This window comes from Brassica rapa, unplaced genomic scaffold (assembly GCF_000309985.2).
Source record: "Brassica rapa cultivar Chiifu-401-42 unplaced genomic scaffold, CAAS_Brap_v3.01 Scaffold0014, whole genome shotgun sequence".
In the NCBI taxonomy this organism is placed as follows: Eukaryota; Viridiplantae; Streptophyta; class Magnoliopsida; order Brassicales; family Brassicaceae; genus Brassica; species Brassica rapa.
The window spans coordinates 22,501-35,009 of record NW_022609960.1 but is presented as its reverse complement, the minus strand read 5'-3'; positions in this window follow the sequence as shown (position 1 = coordinate 35,009).

Here is a 12,509-nt window from a genome sequence, read left to right as displayed (position 1 = left end):
ACACAGGGACATCCTGTGTGTGCTGTCGGACACACACAGATGTCTTGTGTGTGCTGACGGATAGCCACGGACAGCCACGAACGTCCTGTGTGTGCTGGCAGACACCCACGGACACACACGGAAACACACAAACAGCCACGGACGTCCTGTGTGTGCTGACGGACAGCCACGGATGTCCTGTGTGTGCTGAACAGACGGCCCACGTGAGCCAAAATCACCCGAAAAGTCCACGGGAAGGGCCAGCATGCTGAGTCCAAGGACCAGCGTGCTGATATTTGTACTGATGGACAGCCACGGACGTCCTGTGTGTGCTGACGAACACACACAGACACACACACGGACAGCCACGGACGTCCTTTGTGTGCTGATAGACAGCCACAGACAGCCACATACGTCTTGTGTGTGCCGGCGGACACCCACGGACGTCCTGTGTGTATTGAACAGACAGCCCACATGGGCCAAAATCACCCAAACAGTCCATGGGAATGGCCAGCGTGCTGAGTCCAAGGACCAGCGTGCTAATATGTGTACTGATGGACAGCCACAGACGTTCTGTGTGTGCTAACAGACACACACGGACAGCCACAAATGTCCTGTGTGTGCTGGCGGACACACACGGACGTCCTGTGTGTGCTGACGGACACCCACGGATGTCCTGTGTGTACTAAACAGACAGCCCACGTGGGCCAAAATCACCCGAACAGTCCACGGGAATGGCCAGCGTGCTGATATGTGCTGACGGACACACACGGACACGGACGTCCTGTGTGTGCTGGCGGACACCCACGGACGTCCTGTGTGTACTGAACAGACAGCCCACATGGGCAAAAATCACCCAAACAGTTCACGGGAAGGGCCAGCGTGCAGAGTCCAAGGACCAGCGTGCTGATATGGGTACTGATGGACAGCCACGGACGTCCTTTGTGTGCTAACGGACACACACAGACATCCTGTGTGTGCTGACGGACACACACGGACGTCCTGTGTGTGCTGACGGATAGCCACGGACAGCCACGGACGTCCTGTGTGTGCTGGCAGACCCCACAGACACACACGGACACACACAGACAGTCACGGATGTCCTGTGTGTGCTGACAGACAGCCACGGACGTTCTGTGTGTGCTGAAGGACAACCACGGACGTCCTGTGTATGCTGGCGGACACCCACAGACGTCCTGTGTGTACGGAACAGACAGCCCACGTGGGCCAAAATCACCCAAACAGTCCACAGGAAGGGCCAGCGTGCTGAGTCCAAGGACCAACGTGCTAATATGTGTACTGATGGACAGCCACGGACGTCCTGTGTGTGCTGACCGACACACACAGATGTACTGTGTGTGCCGGCGGACACCCACAGACGTCTTGTGTGTACTGTACAGACAACCCACGTGGGCCAAATCACCCGAACAGTCCACGGGAAGGGTCAGCGTGCTGAGTCCAAGGACCAACGTGCTGATATGTGTATGTTGATGGACAGCCACAGACAGCCACGGACGTCCTGTGTGAGCTGGTGGACACCCACAGACATCCTGTGTGTACTGAACAGACAGCCCACATGGACCAAAATAACCCAAACAGTCCACGGGAAGGGCCAGCGTACTGAGTCCAAGGACCATTGTGCTGATATGTGTACTGATGGACAGCCACAGACGTCCTGTGTGTGCTAACGGACACACACGGACATCATGTGTGTGCTGACGGACACACATAGACGTCCTGTGTGTGCTGACGGACAGCCACGGACATCCTGTGTGTAATGGCGGACACCCACGGACGTCCTGTGTGTACTGAACAGACAGCCTACGTGGGCTAAAATCACCCAAACAGTCCACGGGAAGGGCCAGCGTGCTGAGTCCAAGGACCAACGTGCTGATATGTGTATTGATGGACAGCCACAGACGTCTTGTGTGTGCTGACGGACACAGACGGGCACACACGGACAGCCACGGATGTCCTGTGTGTGCTGGCGGACACCCACAGACGTCCTAGGTGTACTGAATAGACAGCCCAAATGGGCCAAAATCACCCAAACAGTCCACAGGAAGGGTCAGCGTGCTGAGTCCAAGGACCAACGTGTTGATATGTGTACGTATGGACCGCCACGGACGTCATGTGTGTGCTGACGGACACACACGGACGTCCTGTGTGTGCTGACGGACAGCCACGGATGTCCTGTGTGTGCTGAACAGACGGCCCACGTGAGCCAAAATCACCCGAAAAGTCCACGGGAAGGGCCAGCATGTTGAGTCCAAGGACCAGCGTGCTGATATTTGTACTGATGGACAGCCACGGACGTCCTGTGTGTGCTGACGAACACACACAGACACACACACGGACAGCCACGGACGTCCTTTGTGTGCTGATAGACAGCCACAGACAGCCACATACGTCTTGTGTGTGCCGGCGGACACCCACGGACGTCCTGTGTGTATTGAACAGACAGCCCACATGGGCCAAAATCACCCAAACAGTCCATGGGAATGGCCAGCGTGCTGAGTCCAAGGACCAGCGTGCTAATATGTGTACTGATGGACAGCCACAGACGTTCTGTGTGTGCTAACAGACACACACGGACAGCCACAAATGTCCTGTGTGTGCTGGCGGACACACACGGACGTCCTGTGTGTGCTGACGGACACCCACGGATGTCCTGTGTGTACTAAACAGACAGCCCACGTGGGCCAAAATCACCCGAACAGTCCACAGGAATGGCCAGCGTGCTGATATGTGCTGACGGACACACACGGACACGGACGTCCTGTGTGTGCTGGCGGACACCCACGGACGTCCTGTGTGTACTGAACAGACAGCCCACATGGGCAAAAATCACCCAAACAGTTCACGGGAAGGGCCAGCGTGCAGAGTCCAAGGACCAGCGTGCTGATATGGGTACTGATGGACAGCCACGGACGTCCTTTGTGTGCTAACGGACACACACAGACATCCTGTGTGTGCTGACGGACACACACGGACGTCCTGTGTGTGCTGACGGATAGCCACGGACAGCCACGGACGTCCTGTGTGTGCGGGCAGACACCCACAGACACACACGGACACACACAGACAGTCACGGATGTCCTGTGTGTGCTGACAGACAGCCACGGACGTTCTGTGTGTGCTGAAGGACAACCACGGACGTCCTGTGTATGCTGGCGGACACCCACAGACGTCCTGTGTGTACGGAACAGACAGCCCACGTGGGCCAAAATCACCCAAACAGTCCACAGGAAGGGCCAGCGTGCTGAGTCCAAGGACCAACGTGCTAATATGTGTACTGATGGACAGCCACGGACGTCCTGTGTGTGCTGACCGACACACACAGATGTACTGTGTGTGCCGGCGGACACCCACAGACGTCTTGTGTGTACTGTACAGACAACCCACGTGGGCCAAATCACCCGAACAGTCCACGGGAAGGGTCAGCGTGCTGAGTCCAAGGACCAACGTGCTGATATGTGTATGTTGATGGACAGCCACAGACAGCCACGGACGTCCTGTGTGAGCTGGTGGACACCCACAGACATCCTGTGTGTACTGAACAGACAGCCCACATGGACCAAAATAACCCAAACAGTCCACGGGAAGGGCCAGCGTACTGAGTCCAAGGACCATTGTGCTGATATGTGTACTGATGGACAGCCACGGACGTCCTGTGTGTGCTAACGGACACACACGGACATCATGTGTGTGCTGACGGACACACATAGACGTCCTGTGTGTGCTGACGGACAGCCACGGACATCCTGTGTGTAATGGCGGACACCCACGGACGTCCTGTGTGTACTGAACAGACAGCCTACGTGGGCTAAAATCACCCAAACAGTCCACGGGAAGGGCCAGCGTGCTGAGTCCAAGGACCAACGTGCTGATATGTGTATTGATGGACAGCCACAGACGTCTTGTGTGTGCTGACGGACACAGACGGGCACACACGGACAGCCACGGATGTCCTGTGTGTGCTGGCGGACACCCACAGACGTCCTAGGTGTACTGAATAGACAGCCCAAATGGGCCAAAATCACCCAAACAGTCCACAGGAAGGGTCAGCGTGCTGAGTCCAAGGACCAACGTGTTGATATGTGTACGTATGGACCGCCACGGACGTCATGTGTGTGCTGACGGACACACACGGACGTACTGTGTGTGCTGACGGATACCCACGGATGTCCTGTGTGTACTAAACATACAGCCCACGTGGGCCAAAATCACCCGAACAGTCCACGGGAAGCGCCAGCGTGCTGATATGTGTACTGATGAACAGCCATGGACGTCCTGTGTTTGTTGACAGACACACACGGACAGCCACATAGATCCTCTGTGTGCTGACAGACAGCCACAGACAGCCACGGACGTCCTGTGTGTGCTGACGGACAGCCACAGACGTCCTGTGTGTGCTGGCGGACACCCACGGACGTCCTCTTTGTACTGAACAGACAGCCCATGTGGGCCAAAATCACCCAAACAGTCCATGGGAAGGGCCAGCATGCTGAGTCCAAGGACCAACATGCTGATATGTGTACTGATGGACAGCCACAGACGTTCTGTGTGTGCTAACAGACACACACGGACAGCCACAAATGTCCTGTGTGTGCTGGCGGACACACACGGACGTCCTGTGTGTGCTGACGGACACCCACGGATGTCCTGTGTGTACTAAACAGACAGCCCACGTGGGCCAAAATCACCCGAACAGTCCACGGGAATGGCCAGCGTGCTGATATGTGCTGACGGACACACACGGACATGGACGTCCTGTGTGTGCTGGCGGACACCCACGGACGTCCTGTGTGTACTGAACAGACAGCCCACATGGGCAAAAATCACCCAAACAGTTCACGGGAAGGGCCAGCGTGCAGAGTCCAAGGACCAGCGTGCTGATATGGGTACTGATGGACAGCCACGGACGTCCTTTGTGTGCTAACGGACACACACAGACATCCTGTGTGTGCTGACGGACACACACGGACGTCCTGTGTGTGCTGACGGATAGCCACGGACAGCCACGGACGTCCTGTGTGTGCGGGCAGACACCCACAGACACACACGGACACACACAGACAGTCACGGATGTCCTGTGTGTGCTGACAGACAGCCACGGACGTTCTGTGTGTGCTGAAGGACAACCACGGACGTCCTGTGTATGCTGGCGGACACCCACAGACGTCCTGTGTGTACGGAACAGACAGCCCACGTGGGCCAAAATCACCCAAACAGTCCACAGGAAGGGCCAGCGTGCTGAGTCCAAGGACCAACGTGCTAATATGTGTACTGATGGACAGCCACGGACGTCCTGTGTGTGCTGACCGACACACACAGATGTACTGTGTGTGCCGGCGGACACCCACAGACGTCTTGTGTGTACTGTACAGACAACCCACGTGGGCCAAATCACCCGAACAGTCCACGGGAAGGGTCAGCGTGCTGAGTCCAAGGACCAACGTGCTGATATGTGTATGTTGATGGACAGCCACAGACAGCCACGGACGTCCTGTGTGAGCTGGTGGACACCCACAGACATCCTGTGTGTACTGAACAGACAGCCCACATGGACCAAAATAACCCAAACAGTCCACGGGAAGGGCCAGCGTACTGAGTCCAAGGACCATTGTGCTGATATGTGTACTGATGGACAGCCACGGACGTCCTGTGTGTGCTAACGGACACACACGGACATCATGTGTGTGCTGACGGACACACATAGACGTCCTGTGTGTGCTGACGGACAGCCACGGACATCCTGTGTGTAATGGCAGACACCCACGGACGTCCTGTGTGTACTGAACAGACAGCCTACGTGGGCTAAAATCACCCAAACAGTCCACGGGAAGGGCCAGCGTGCTGAGTCCAAGGACCAACGTGCTGATATGTGTATTGATGGACAGCCACAGACGTCTTGTGTGTGCTGACGGACACAGACGGGCACACACGGACAGCCACGGATGTCCTGTGTGTGCTGGCGGACACCCACAGACGTCCTAGGTGTACTGAATAGACAGCCCAAATGGGCCAAAATCACCCAAACAGTCCACAGGAAGGGTCAGCGTGCTGAGTCCAAGGACCAACGTGTTGATATGTGTACGTATGGACCGCCACGGACGTCATGTGTGTGCTGACGGACACACACGGACGTACTGTGTGTGCTGACGGATACCCACGGATGTCCTGTGTGTACTAAACATACAGCCCACGTGGGCCAAAATCACCCGAACAGTCCACGGGAAGCGCCAGCGTGCTGATATGTGTACTGATGAACAGCCATGGACGTCCTGTGTTTGTTGACAGACACACACGGACAGCCACATAGATCCTCTGTGTGCTGACAGACAGCCACAGACAGCCACGGACGTCCTGTGTGTGCTGACGGACAGCCACAGACGTCCTGTGTGTGCTGGCGGACACCCACGGACGTCCTCTTTGTACTGAACAGACAGCCCATGTGGGCCAAAATCACCCAAACAGTCCATGGGAAGGGCCAGCATGCTGAGTCCAAGGACCAACATGCTGATATGTGTACTGATGGACAGCCACGGACGTCTTGTGTGTGCTGACGGACACAGACGGACACACACGGACAGCCACTGTTGTAGTACCCCCGACTGAGGTTCCCATTATCCGCAAAGGTCCTACCACAAGGTCCGGTTCAAGAGTTATAAGAGCCTGATTTGCCAAAGCTGTCCAGGAGTTGCTTGCACAGGAACAAACCGGGTTCAAGCAACTATTGATCCAGGAGTTGTCTGACTTGAAGTTGGAAGACACCGGTGAACCACTAGTGGTTCCAGACCCTTTCCATTCGAGCCAGTTCTCCTCCATCGGCCAGAATGAAGCCGGCCTGATCATTTCCACCTTCGTACTCAATCCATCCAACCAACTTGCTTCCGGTTCAGAGATATAGCCGACCATCAGAAGGAGTAGTATGTGTTGTACTCTTTTTCCTTATCGAGGTTTTGTCCCACTGGGTTTTCCCGAAAGGTTTTAATGAGGCAACAAGCAAGCATACTATGAGTTCTGATCCGGACATCTCAAACCGCGACCGGTCTATTGTTTTCTTTATTTTATTTCGGTTAAGACTTTGGCCATTTGTCTAGGCCCTTTTTATTTTTAAATCCAGTAAGGAACATCTATTTAAACCCTTGTAGTTGCCAACTTTTCGGCTAAGTCTTTTATGAAATCGTTTTTTCTTTAGCAAAGAAACCTTAAGCCTGTCAGTTGTGCGAAACCATTGAGAGCAGCCGAGTGACATATCAAAGAGCCGATCCATTGTTCTTTGTGGCGTCCATCGATCCATTCCATTCCTTGTCCGAATCTTGAGAGAGACATACGTCCAGCAAGAGCCGGATCCATATCTATCTTCCTAACCGACCTAGGCATCTTGTTGAGAGAGACATACGTCCAGCAGCAGATCCCATCCGCCAATCTACTCTTTTCTCTATCTTTTGTTTCAGATTTCATTCATCCAATCCATAAAAACCAAAAGAATCATATCTTGTTTTTGTTCTTGTTCCTATTGAAAACTCACTAAAAGTTCATATCTGTTTCAGGTTTGATCACAAGCAAGAGACGAGCCGGCCGGTACCATCCATCCGAGGCAAGGCTAAACCGCGGAACGGCCATCCGTCCGTCTGTCCGTCCATCCGTTTGATCCTCCGACCCGTGCCTACAACAACCACGGACGTCCTGTGTATGCTGGCGGACACCCACGGACGTCCTGTGTGTACTGAACAGACAGCCCACGTGGGCCAAAATCACCCAAACAGTCCACGGGAAGGGTCAGCGTACTGAGTCCAAGGACCAACGTGTGATATGTGTAATGATGGACAGCCATGGACGTCATCTGTGTGCTGATGGACACACACGGACACACACAGGACGTCCGTGGCTGTCCATCAGCACACACATATCAGCACGCTGGCCCTTCCCGTGGACTGTTTGGGTGATATTGGCCCATGTGGGCTGTCTGTTTAGTACACACAAGACATCCGTGGGTGTCCGTCAGCACACACAGTACGTCCGTGTGTGTCTGTCAGCACACAGAGGATGTCCGTGGCTGTCCATGTGTGTCTGTGTGTGTCCGTCAGCACACACATGACGTCCGTGGCTGTCCATCAGTACACATATCAGCACGTTGGTCCTTGGACTCAGCACGCTGACCCTTCCCGTGGACTGTTCGGGTGATTTTGGCCCACTTGGGCTTTCTGTTCAGTACACACAGGACGTCCGTGGGTATCCGCCAGCACACACAGGACATCCGTGGCTGTCCGTGTGTTTCCGTCTGTGTCCGTCAGCACACACAGGACGTCCTTGGCTGTCCATCAATACACATATCAGCACGTTGGTCCTTGGACTGAGCACGCTGGCCCTTCCCGTGGACTGTTTGGGTGATTTTAGCCCACGTGGGCTGTCTGTTCAGTACACACAGGATGTCCGTGGGTGTCCGCCGTTACACACAGGACGTCCATGGCTGTCCGTGTGTGTCCGTCAGCACACACAGGATGTCCGTGTGTGTCTGTTAGCACACACAGGACGTCTGTTGCTGTCCATCAGTACACATATCAGCACACTGGTCCTTGGACTCAGCACACTGGCCCTTCCCGTGGAGTGTTATGGTGATTTTGGCCCACGTGGGCTGTCTGTTCAGTACACACAGGACGTCTGTGGGTGTCCGCCGGCACACAAAAGACGTCTGTGGGTGTCTGTGGCTGTCTGTCAGCACACACAGGACGTCTGTGGCTGTCCATGTGTGTCCGTGTGTGTTCGTCAGCACACACATGACCTCTGTGGCTGTCCATCAGTACATATATCAGCACGCTGGCCCTTCCCGTGGACTGTTCGGGTGATTTTGGCCCACGTGGGCTGTCTGTTCAGTACACACAGGACGTCCGTGGGTGTCCGTCCGCACACACAGGACGTCCGTGGGTGTCCGTCAGCACACACAGGACGTTCGTGGCTGTCCGTGGGTGTCCGCCAGCATACACAGGACGTCTGTGGCTGTCCGTCTGTGTCCGTCAGCACACACAGGACGTCAGTGGCTGTCCATCTGTATGCTGACACTTCCCGTGGACAGTTTGGGTGATTTTGGCCCACGTGGGTCTGTTCAGTACACACAGGACGTCCCTGGGTGTCCGCCAGCACACACAGGAGTCCGTGGACTGTTCAGGTAATTTTGGCCCACGTGGGCTGTTTGTTCAGTACACACAGAACATCCGTGGGTGTCCGCTAGCATACACAGGACGTCCGTGGCTGTCCGTGTGTGTCCGTCTGTGTCCCTCAGCACACACATGACGTCTGTGGCTGTCCATCAGTACACATATCAGCACGTTGGTCCTTGGACTCAGCATGCTGGCCCTTCCCATGGACTGTTTGGGTGATTTTGGCCCACATGGGCTGTCGGTTCTGTACACACAGGACGTCCATGGGTGTCCGCCAGCACACACAGGACGTCTGTGGCTGTCCATCATCACACACAGGACATCTGTGGCTGTCTGTGTGTGTCCGTGGGTGTCTGCCAGCACACACAGGACATCCGTGGATTTCCGTGGCTATCCGTCAGCACACACAGGACGTCTGTGTGTGTCTGTCAGCACACACAGGATGTTCGTGTGTGTCCGTGTGTGTCCGTTAGCACACACAGGACGTCCGTGGCTGTCCATCATTACACATATCAGCACACTGGTCGTTGGACTCAGCACGCTGGCCCTTCCCGTGGACTGTTTGGGGGATTTTGGCCCATGTGGGCTGTCTGTTCAGTACACACAGGACGTCCGTGTGTGTCCGCCAGCACACCCAGGACGTCCGTAGCTGTCTGTGGCTGTCCATCACCTGAGTCCCCATTACCTTCATGGCTCTAACAAGTCCTCTTTGGACAGTGTTGCGGGTACATTAGCCGTTCCATCGGCCACTCTCTCATGCTGGTCACCATCACGGTTAGCGTTCGAGGATTCCACTTCATCATCACTCTCCTGATGTTCCTGACCATCCTGTTGCGTCCCCGTAAGGTTAGCATGATCAGTTGGCAACACATCTCTAGTGTCAGCCGCGACCGGATCGGTTTGCAATCCGGACAGATTGGTCTCGTCCATGGCCACTTGACTAGACTGACCGGCCATTTTCTTACTCCTTCGGGACTTTCCCGATTTGCATTTTCCAGCCTAAGGGTTCAGACAATGTTAGTACGAAACATACTAAACATAACTAGACAAAACAATCCCTAGACTAAGCAATCAAACCTCACCGTGAGACCTAATCAGCTGGCTGCGTGTGTGTGTGTGGACTACATAACCCAACTATCCTAGAATCAAGCATGCTCTGATACCAACTTGTAAGACCCAAACCCTGGCCTCTCGACCAGATGGAGTCCGCAGACTTTCTTATTAATTTCTTCGCTTGTTTGATCCATTTTAAGTCTTTTATTTACTAAGTCATATTTGAATATGAGGTTCATAAACAAAGGAACAGATTGCACAGCGGAATAATAATGTGTTAACTTTGTATTACTTAGAAACATGAGATTCAATACACACCTTCTTAACAGTCTCATAGACAATCACTAGTTCATCCCTAGCATCATCTAACCACACGTTACACAGCCTCTCACGGACCAAGCCTTCACGGCTCCTTGGCTTGACCAGAACCATCCTTAGTTCCTGAAACCACAACCAGATAAGCATTAATGATAACCGAGAATAGAACGGATTGATTCTACAATGCTTACCCTGGTTCCTAGAACTTAGATTAACCTCAGTCAACATAATCATAAAAAGTATGAACCTATCTACCGTATCCTAAGTCATTCAACCAACCACCCCTTGACTTAGAATCAGATAGGTAGTCCATAATAGATAAACAGGACACACGAACAGATCCGGATCATCCCCAAAGACCAATCCGTCTAACCGGATAGAATCTAGGTGCGACCGGCCAATGAAGTCTGGCTCAATGGCCCATCGGACTTCGTTACCTGATCCGGCCTTAGGCCTGGATCCAATCGGCCGAGTAAGCCTCAAGCCTAATCCGGAAGGCTTAGCAACCGGTCAGACCTTGCGACTCTACCTTGGCTTAGACCAATCGTGACCTTGTCTTAACTAGACAAGCCATAGGCTGATCCATAAGGATCGGTCCTAACCTGTCCCGAAAGACACCATTTGGAACATGCACCCTTTGGTCATTCGTGCCTCTTGGTCCTTGTACCTTTTGATGTTCGTAACCTTTGGTATCTCGTACCTTTTGATCATTGACACTCTTTGGCAACTCACAACCTTTGGACACTCATGACTCTTGACAACTCGTGCCCTTTGGGTCATTCCCAACCATTCGTCCTAACCGCCCAGTCTTGGTGCGATCGGATCATCCGACTAACCGACCCGTGTCTAGGCTAGCGGTTTGATTATGTTTGGCTAAAGCCTAGGGACGTGTCCCTTGGACTCAACCAACACAACCTTTCGTGTTTAACCAGAGAGAAGAGAAGAGAAACGAATTGAAACAGATAAGGAGAGCCGGATGGGACTTAGGAACCAAGCAGAGCCGCAGTGCGGTCGCATGGACCGTCCGTTTGGTCTGATGGAGCCACGGCCCATGACATACCTTGTGAACCACGTATGGGTTCTCCATGCTCTTCTCCTTGTCTTTATCTCCCATTCTTGGCCGGAGTTAGTTCCCAAACGATCAGAGTCCCCGGAACACAACACCACCACACTCGGCCTTTCTCTTGGCCGGATCTCTCTCTTTCTCTCTTTCTTTCTCTCTACGTTTTTCTCTGAGTATTTTACTCTGGAATTGGATAATGAAATCGACCAGAGAGCCCTCATATATATAGAAAACGAGGGGGTAAGTCTTGCCCCACAAACAGGCACGACTTGCTAGCGAATGGGCACCAACGGCCAAGGGTTGTCCCCTTTCGGCCACTTGCATCCATTCACCCTTTCTGATTGGGTTTGGGGTCGGCACAAGCCCAACCCACGCCCCAAGTCTCCTGGACTTAGCCCACGGCCTTGTCCAAAGACCCAACAGCCCATGGCCTTATGGCCGGACCTTCCAGCCCGCCACTGACCTGGACCCGGACCATCGGCCTAAAGCCCGAACAGTCTGTCCAGCTAAGGTGAGCTGACTCCTAGCTGCCTCAGCTGAATGAGCTAGTGGTCCAGCTACTGGAGCTGACTTAGTAGTGGCTGATCTGGTGTGAACTCACCCTAGGTTCGTTAAGCTGGTCGAGCTACTTCACCATCCCGTCCAGCTACCGTCCTACTCGTCTTAGCTGTCGTTTTGCTCTTATAAGGTTAAGTTAAGTTTCATTATGTCCTCAACCTTCTTTCTTGGCCATGGAACGCTTTCCTTTATGTCCTAAGATTGGCTGGTACGTTCCCTCGATCCATGGCCATCCCAACGATCCTATTCAGGATCGAGGATGCGACAGTTTGGGTGATTTTGGCCCACGTGGGCTGTCTGTTCAGTACACACAGGATGGCCGTGGGTGTCCGCGGCACACACAAGACGTCTGTGGCTGTCTGTGTCTGTCC